This window comes from Phalaenopsis equestris, unplaced genomic scaffold, assembly GCF_001263595.1.
Source record: "Phalaenopsis equestris unplaced genomic scaffold, ASM126359v1 Scaffold000540, whole genome shotgun sequence".
NCBI classification, from domain to species: Eukaryota; Viridiplantae; Streptophyta; class Magnoliopsida; order Asparagales; family Orchidaceae; genus Phalaenopsis; species Phalaenopsis equestris.
The window spans coordinates 1999695-2009929 of record NW_018164980.1 but is presented as its reverse complement, the minus strand read 5'-3'; the positions used below and the strand labels follow the sequence as shown (position 1 = coordinate 2009929).

Here is a 10235-nt window from a genome sequence, read left to right as displayed (position 1 = left end):
AAACGAGGGAAGATATGCCACGACACGAGCCTTTTAATCATATGCTTTAATAACAATGAGAGGTAATCAACTTCTGTTATTTTGACCCCCAATTAATGAACTAAAGTAAAATGGCACTTTTGTAATGTGGTACCGCTCAACTACCACATCTCACCTACCGTTCATCTACCGTTCACCTACCGCTCACCTACCTCCCATCTACCCCTCTCTTGCTTCTATAAATAGAGAGGGTGTGAGACTTAGGAGAGCAAGGGAAGAAATCATAAGGGTGTAAGGCTTAGGAGAGCAAGGGAGAAGATATCTTATGCAACCACAAAGGAGAAGAGAATAGCTATAGAGTTAGAGAGGAGGAGAGCATCTTGAGGCCTTGTATCAAGGTGTCGCTTGAGAGGGAGGCCATAGAAGGAAGATGAGGGCTCATCTCTATGTATAAGCTATGTATTCTCCATTTCTTTTGCCTTAGTGAACTATTTGATTGATTCCCTTCCGTGGACGTAGATCCAGTTGGATCGAACCACGTAAACGATATGTATTTGCTTGTGTTCTTTTTCGTCTCATCTCTATGCCAGGAAGTACATATCTCACAACAGTGTCTGTAAGTACAACATCATTCCAAAATTGTTTTGAGATATTTGATTGAAATGTATTGGAATGAGTAACTTCAAAAAAGTGTCAGTTTTCCCACTTGGATACCCCCTTTGGTTGAGATGTATTCGTATAGAAGCTATGATAGAGGATGCCCTGACCAAGAAAATCTCCTAATATAGAGTTAAAAAATTTACGATCGTTGTTAGTTCGAAGGACTTAAATTGATATTTTGAATTGGTTCAAAGTGAAAAAACGAAAAAAATTTTAAGGTGACAATCAGCTTCAGATTTGTCTTTTAAGATATAGGTCCACGTCATTCGAGTGTGATCATCAATAAAGGCAAGGACCCATTTGTTATTGGTGTAACTATAAATTCGAGAGGGTCCCTACAAGTTACTATGAATTAGTGAAAAATGAGCAGAAGGACTGTATGTATTTTTGATATGATACTTGACGATGTTTAGCCAACTGACAAATCTCACATTTGAAACTAAATAAATTTTTATTGGTAAACATCAAAAGATACAACTGTTTTAAATATTGAAAACTGAGATGACTCAAACGACAGTAAAAAAACATAATAGAAGTCGACTACCTGCTTAACAGTTCAAATCAACCTCCAGAACGACGATCCCAAAAGACACAAACATCAGTAAAAAAAATAAGCAACACAATCATGGTCATATGTCAACTTAATGACTAACTAGAGGTTACACTTTAATGAAGGCACATGTAACACAGATTCTAGAGTCGGGTTCGTTGTTAGAACAACAGAAACTTTAATCGCAAATGGAACCATAGGTGTCGTCAGCAATTTTAACAATATCTCTCCCAGTGCATAGAGAATATGTCGAGAAGGCTTGAAAACATCCAGACATATGTTCTGTAACACCTGAATCAATATTAAAATGTTACACCTTTACGAACATGTGAGGTCGATAGACCGGAAGAGAACTGACAAGATCCCAAGTAGTTTGATCAAATGCACCATTTCTATTAATGGAGCTTGGTGATTCCAAAATGTTTCGAGTGGGAACCGGTTGTACTATCATGACTTCTGAGGTCATAGCAAGACCCTTAACAACAGAGAATTTAGTTGAAGGTTTATAAATTGGTTTCCCGTAGAGCTTCCAACACTTGTCACATGTATCATTGGGTTTGTGACACTAATCAAAAGTGTAGTGATTGATCCATGATGACGTGAAAAAGGGTTAACACTATTAGAGACCAAGGCGGATAACTCAGCTGAAGAAGTTGAAGTGTCGAGCATGAAAAGTCTTTAACTTTCTTTACAATGTAACTCGGTGAATGCAGCATGGGCTGAAAGACGGGTAGACCTACCAAAAATTAGAATACACTATCCTTTTCCACAATTTTATGGAAAAGGGAAAAATCAGTCGGAGAGTCTCATGTGTAGTCGTAGGAGAGATCACATTTCAACCATGAAATCACAAAGTCATTGTAGTGTTGGGTCATGATCCTTAATCCCGATTTTAACTTAATCTTCTTGGAAACCTCATAAAGTTGGCCTGAGTATCCATGTCCAAGTAGGTATCCTGAACTATCGTCCATAATGCAATTGTAGATGGCAGAAATAGATATGAACGACCAATCCTAGACTTTATCGAATTGATCAACCAATACATGATCATGGAATTCTTCACTTCCCATGCTCCATACGTCGGGTCAGTCTTCGGAGGTTCACGAATCATCTCAATGAGATAGCCAAACTTTCTGCGTCCTCTGACAAAAATTGACACGGCTTAGGCCCATCAGAGAAAATTAAAGTCTTCAAGTTTATAGGTGGCGATCAAGAAGTTCATGTGACTTTCCGGGCCTCTAATCTGCGGAGGGATTGAGGTTAGTGTCAATCCTCTAATGGACTCAAAGTACACCGTCACAAGAAAGCTAAGTGGTGGAGGAGTGCACAATGATTTCGACAGACCCAAGGATGATGTTTGGATTCTGAGACATTATGCAACAGAACAACAAAAAATGAGGACCCGCATGTGACGATTGGATCGGTATGAGGGATCTCTACCAACAAGAGATCTGACTCGATCGGTTGGAAGGATATCAAGCTGCAGGGAAGGCTAGGGCTTACGGCTAGAAGAAACTGCAGGAGATCTAGCCGGCGGGAAAATGGCTACAAGAAACAGCGACTAAAATCTAAAGGCCTACAGGAGATTTGGTCGGCAAGGAAAGTTAGAAGCTGGCCAACAGAATTTGTCGGCTAGAGGGCCTGCAGGAAGGATAAGGGGCTCGCGGACAAAAAGGTTGTCGGAGAAGGCTTGCAGGAAGTCCCAGCGACCCATTAATTCGTTACTTGGGAATAGAGCAGAATAATATTGTCGAGCGAGCAGAAAAATGATATAAATATATATAATATTCAAATTTTTCCTAATAACACCCAAAAAATTAAAAAATATATATATCAAAATGAATAGAAATAATTTCTAATAAAATAACTCTAATAGTTATGTAATACATTCATTTTTTTCTAATGATACGATTTTTCTTTCATGGAAAATTAGGCAGCAACAACGATCTTGTTGTACTTATTAGAAGATAAAAATCATTAAAGCTTTACTTTTCTTACAAATCAAGAAGCAAAACCTTCCTCACCCTTTCTCGCAGGTAGTGAAAGCAACAAGTCTCAATAATTAATATCAATTTAAATTATTTAATGCAAGATGTTACAGATTCAATAATAAATAGAGCCATGTGCACCTTGTAACTTGGGATATTGAGTTGTCATCCTCAAAAATCAGATCCTAATTCAATAATTCCAAATTATCCTCCCCGAAACTGCACAAAAAACTAAGGAATGGAACATAAAACTCCAGAAACCTTCACTTCGAAGGGCCAAGGTTAGCAAGGCTTTAAATGACTTCATAGGTCATGAAATTTATAATATCAAGCTTTCAAAGCAAACAAAAAAAGCTTTAGAGAACCAAATTGTAGACCTCAGCTCAAAAAGCCACTGGGAATACTGGCCCTTGTAACTCCTCAGCAGAGCCGCAATCCCTGCCTCGTTTTTCGGACTTATTTCCGATGCTGCTGCTCTTAAAACCTAACAAAGATCATAAAGAAAATCCATGCTTCAACACATTATATCGCAAATTTAAAAAAAAAAAATCCACAACTCAAAAAAGCTGCAAATAATTGGAAATTCCAATCCGGAAAAGAGGAAAGGATGGCATAGATTTGAGCTAGGGTTCCGAAACCTGCTCGTCAGCAATATCAATTTCGGAGAGCTTAAGTGCTGACTTCTTACGGCTGCTTCCGCCAAGCTCTCTTGCAAGAAAATAATTCCCGGAGAACCCGAACTCTTCCTGCTCCTCGCCTTCCCCGTCTTCCGCCAGCGACTCAAAGGCATCGAGGTCCATTAAATGGCCTTCTACTTCGTCTCCGATCGTTAGGTTTGCAGCAAGGGGGAAGAGAATTTAGAGTTGGAACCTGTTGCCCTAAATCAGTAGGAACGGGATACAAAGGGAATATGGTTTCCCGCGCTTTTTCTCGGGCCGGCATTTTAAGATATTCCGCCCAAGGCCTTGTGCTCACCAATTCTTTCGCTTCATCTCCACTTGAACTAATAGAAATTTTGTAGATATTTAATTAATTGATGCTGTGTTGGCTGGTTTTATCAGCAATTTCTTTGAAGAAAAATAGCCGATCTATGATATTTTTTTTTAAAAGGTGGTATTTTTAAATAACGCTTCCCGTATGTATTATCTGTCTTCATATGGGATGAAACTCAGGTCAGACAGGTTTTACGACTAATAACGCAACTGTCTATCAACTTTTCACTCAATGACCCACATAGCCAAACTATGACATAACTTTAAGGATTGTTGTTAGATTATTGGTATTATTATTATTATTATTAAATATTTATGAAATATTACTTTTTTGTCACATGTTTATTTCGTCTAAACAAAATTTGATAGATTTATTCAATGTGTGTTAATTGCATGTATTGTCATTTCTTTTTTTCATGAATTTTGTTCATTCTTAGCTCAATCATCACATTATTTCTTTTAATTAAGAAAATAAGATTTTATTAAGGAAAATAAGAGATGGAAGAAGCTATAAATATCCCTCAAAAATAGTTATTGTAGACCGTATGTGAAGTCTCAACACTCAATCATGGAGCAAATCCCCCTAAATGATCTAATTATGAAAAGATGCAGTATACTTTTATATTTATGATGACTTTATAAATTTTGTATTAATTTGATGTTTAAATTATTTTCTTAACGTAGTCATCTCCCATTCATTTGGTTGACCGCATCATACAATATTATTTTGGCATGTTTGTATTTGAGTTTATGTTCTACGTTGTGATTACGATATGAGTTCGATATGAGGTTGGATCAATTCTATTTCATAATGATCATAATGATTGATTGAGACGCGATTACTGGATGATTAAATTTTTACACTATATACATACACATCGATTAAATATTTTACATAAATATTTGTTATATGTATGACTTAATAAATTTAAGTTCTTATTGTGTACAATTTGCTATTGTGACGCGTAGAAATTAATTTTGTATCATTATATAATCAACAAATTTTATTGACGAGAGTCGTTATCATATAAAAAGAGTAATTTTCCTATATATTTATACTATAGGCAAAGCATTCGAAGATAGATTTAGGGTCTGTTTGGGGCAGCTTATAAGTGCGGCGGCGTTTTTGAAAACGCCGCTGCACCGTTTGTTTTGCACGTTTTCACAGCTTATAAAAAAAGCCCGTTTTAAATTACGAGAAAAGCTGATCGCGGTTCGACGCCCGCGATCAGCGTTTCGAACGCTGGATCAAGTGCGGCGTTTTTGAAAACGCCGCTGCACCGTTTGTTTTGCACGTTTTCACAGCTTATAAAAAAAGCCCGTTTTAAATTACGAGAAAAGCTGATCGCGGTTCGACGCCCGCGATCAGCGTTTCGAACGCTGGATCAAGTGCGGCGTTTTTGAAAACGCCGCTGCACCGTTTGTTTTGCACGTTTTCACAGCTTATAAAAAAAGCCCGTTTTAAATTACGAGAAAAGCTGATCGCGGTTCGACGCCCGCGATCAGCGTTTCGAACGCTGGATCAAGTGCGGCGTTTTTGAAAACGCCGCTGCACCGTTTGTTTTGCACGTTTTCACAGCTTATAAAAAAAGCCCGTTTTAAATTACGAGAAAAGCTGATCGCGGTTCGACGCCCGCGATCAGCGTTTCGAACGCTGGATCAAGTGCGGCGTTTTTGAAAACGCCGCTGCACCGTTTGTTTTGCACGTTTTCACAGCTTATAAAAAAAGCCCGTTTTAAATTACGAGAAAAGCTGATCGCGGTTCGCGGCTTTTTCAAAACCGCCGCCGCACTTATAAGCTGCCCCAAACGGGCCCATAAATTTTCCTTGTGTTTAATTTAGGTGTCGCAAAATGCATAAGAATTGAATGGTATGTATGTAAATATTCCTTGTGTTTGGAAGATTTATGGACATATTACTGAATTCCCATGTATTTACATATCTCGTTCCTAACATTCATTTTTTCCTATATACTACCTTGCCCCATAAATGAAAATGGTGTGCATTTCATATTTTAGAAGTTAAATTGGTGAAATTTTTTATATGATAAGGAATATTTAGGTTGTATAAATATAAAAAGGAAAATTACGTATAGATATGTAATTTTATCAGATAATGTGTTATAAGTGTAAAAATCAAAGTTTGAATATTAGATATGCAATTACATCAGAATTGTGCAGTATGAATACAAATCTATCTAAAACTAATAGCATTATTATTTTTTTTTACTTATAAATATATGTTTATATCAAACTTCAATTTTTACATGTATGCCACCTTACCAATGCATATGAAAGGCTTGTGTGGAATAAATGAAAAAAAGTAAAATTTGTGTTTGATATGCTAATATAATACATAGGAATTGGTTGGTATGTATGTAAATGCTATTCCAATCATATATAGCATGTGAAGGTGTATTTAACTTTTATATATGTGACTGTGTTTTTTTATATGATTGAAAATATTTGAGTTATATAAATATAACTCAACTCTTTTGTATTTTCATATTTTAACATTTGAATTTTAATTTTACAAACTTGTCACATTTCATATGAGAAAACTACAAATTCTGCGTCACAAATTATTCATTTAACAAAAAAGTCTATAAATAAGTTGTTTATAATACACACAAACCAAACAGCTAAACAGTTTATCTAGAACAGGGGTAGAATGGTCATTTATCTAGAATCAGCTGTTTTCCAGACGCACTAACCAAACAGTCAGACAGCTTATCCGGATCAGCTGATCATCAGCAGATTATCAGGATAAGCTGCTTATCAGCAGAAGCTGGATAAGCTGCAGCTGCCCCAAACAGACCCTTAAAAGGAGAAATATTTATGTATGGGAAATGTACTCAGAGTTGCGTACATTTTAGGTTATTCGGAAGGTACAGCTAGGTTACACTTAGATTACAGGAAAAATTACAATGAGTATAATTTAAGTGTAACATAGATGTGCCCTCCGAATAACCTAAAATGTACGCAACTCTGCGTACGTTTTCCGTACGCAAATATTTCTCATTTAAAAGAGGCATAAGAGAGCATCTCTTAAATTTTTATTGTCATTATAAATAATAGAAATATATCAATAAGTATAGCGTATTTTTTATTTTATATAATAAAAAATAATTTACATTCTGGCATAATTAAGAATATTTTAGGCACCGGCATTGGTTACTCATTGAAAATTAGTATGCACTTATAACATGAAATAAGAGCTAAGCTTTCTTTTTTAGAACATGGAGAAGAAAGTTTCTTTAATTACTGCTAATAAATTCTCCCCATCAATCCTCCTTATTAATAATAGAATATAACTTTACATGTTATTCAACACTATCATTATTGGAGAATATAATGTGGGATATCCATGATAATATAAATGTATACATTAGAGCTACCGACATGAATCTCAAAAAGAATGGAATACTGAAAATAAAAAGTTTTCCCCAAGGGTAAACAGTTGACCGACAACCTCCAAAAACAAGTGAAGTTGCGCCCTAAGCCCTAGACAGGTCAAAGCTCTAGAAATGGTCCCTCGCCTGATGACAAGATCCGCCAAGGGTTATGCGTAATTCATCATAGCAGCAAGTCTCATTGGATACCTCACACGGGCAGTAACAAAGATCCACCCAAGCCCTAAAAATTGAGGTATTCAACTAAGGCGACGAACTGACCAGGTAGGCGAGACATAAGCCCCGTAAGACTTAAGTCAAGTGGCGAGCGAGTCGCAGTGCACCCGACAAAACAAATCAATTCATAAGTCGACCAATTGACCTAACGAAGTACAGACAAAAACCCATCGATTACAATTGGAAGGCTAACAGGCTTTTGCCATGAAAAAAAAGAGATTGTCATTCGACCGAACACCTTGGTTGACCAAACACAATGCACGATCTCCACCTAGTCGATCGCCTTAATCAACTGATTTCTAGTAAGTCGAATAACCAATTACCGTCATTTCAAGATTCAAATTATAATACATATAGGAAATGAAATTCATACAATTGATTTAAGTATTAATCATGTTAAGAACGACTTCCATAATTGTTCTCTTCTTTCAATAAATGTACAAAATATGTCTTTATAAATAGTTGGCAAAATACAAATAAGGGGACTCACCCCTGGTTCTCTCCATAACAACTTTTGGTTCACTTTATTCTCTCATTCACTCGACTCTAACTCTCGAGACATGCTCACAAAAGACAATCCATAATCCAACAATGTAGAAGATACCTAAATAAATATTATCATTCAAAGATTAATAATAACATGAAAAAAGATGCAAATATTGTCTGGATGCAAGACTCAATTGAATGAGGTTTCCAAGAATGAGAAAGCCACCTCACTTCACTTTCCATTGCCACCAAGCAATATTCATACAAGATTCAACTTAAAATATATATTTGTTTTTGAGATAAAATGAAATGTCCAAAATATCCTTGATTTTCTTACATTAAAGATTTGGGTACTACATATAAAAATATATATTAAAAATTGGATGTCAGATAGAAAACATAAAACTAAGTTGTACAATATGGCCGTTTATATTTTCATAAAGGTGGATTTACACACATACCTCTCAACTCATATGTATTTGCATATCTGACCCCAAACTTCAACTTATACATACCAATTTTTATATGAATGAAGAGTTGCATTCCACTTTTTAAAATGTTAAAAAGGAGCTCTCTTCACCTATTGATGTGAGCCTATTTCTTATACAAAGACTTTCATTAGTTTTCTAAGATATTTATTGATGTTAGTCTGCGATGAAAAGGAGCTGAAGGCTGCACTAGTTTTGTTGTTACATCAGTAAAGCAGCACATCTACTTTAATGCACATATATGCAATTATAGAATATGGAACACCCCATACTTATATTTAATATCACTTGAAGTTTGCGGTCTTCTATGAGGTGAAAAATTATTTCATACGGATCAAATGATTCGTATGTGCAGATCAGGTGTACTTTGATAAAATTCTGAGTACACTCGAATCAGCACGTGTTGTTTGTATGTAATAAGTGTCGTCACGTGTTCATGAATATCTATCTCTCTTCATCAACTTTTTTTTTCCTTTTATTTTTATAATAGCAAGAACATAAGAAAAAAATTATAAACATCACGTAAAAAATATATATATATGGCCAACTTTAAAGAAAGAGAATTGAATATATGTTATCATTCAAAAATTTTGAAGACTGTATTGTTATAAAGATAAACATTCAACATTAGATGTTAGATATGTAAGAACATATAGATAGTGTGATATGTAGGTAAATTTTCCTTTACTTCATCTGTTGTTATTGAGTTTGGTGAGACAAAACTTACAACCACTCAAGTGTTGCAACATGATGCATTTATTTCACATTTTATGGTTTTCATATGAGAAAGTAGGAAAGTATAGTAGGTTTTCAATGAGTAGGTGAGAAAAAAGTGTTTCATTAATGTTGCCCACTTAATTGGCCATGATGGATAAAAGTTGCACTATCTTTATTGGATTAGATGATTATATGTTTAAATTAGACATATAATAAATACATGTTATGTATGAAGGAATATTGTAGAATATAGCTTCATAGATTTTTGTACATATGTTCTTTTTTATTTTTCTATGTTCATGTATAGCTTTTGAACACCTAATACCTCTTGTGGGATTCCTTATAACATAAATAGTTGAACTATTAATTTAATGGATAATTATGTCGAATGTCTATTGCAATGAAAATGTATAGGCCTTCGTTTTTTAAGGCCTATTTTGAATCCCTATGAAAAATAATAATTGACGGTGATCTTAATATGTCAAATGAGTCATTTCCATACAACATAAAACTCAATAAATGAATAAATTTATCAAGTCAAACATTAGCTCATTCCAAATCCACCAAGATTTATCAAACCTGGCATCAATCAACACTAAAATCAACTTTGACAAGCTTCGATGAACACAACGATTGACTAAGTGTGTCAAAGCGTGCAACATGCACAATAAGCTATAATCTAGAAGAAACAAAGCCAGTGGATCATCGATAGAAAACTTGATGGCGATCATGAAGCAAACAACTCAT

At 35.2% G+C, this 10235-nt stretch overlaps 1 pseudogene; it reads right to left on the bottom strand.

Annotated features, from left to right (window-relative positions):
* The window catches only part of LOC110028919, a 21681-nt pseudogene extending 17595 nt beyond the window's left edge, over positions 1-4086 (bottom strand).
* Positions 4087-10235: the final 6149 nt, after the last annotated feature.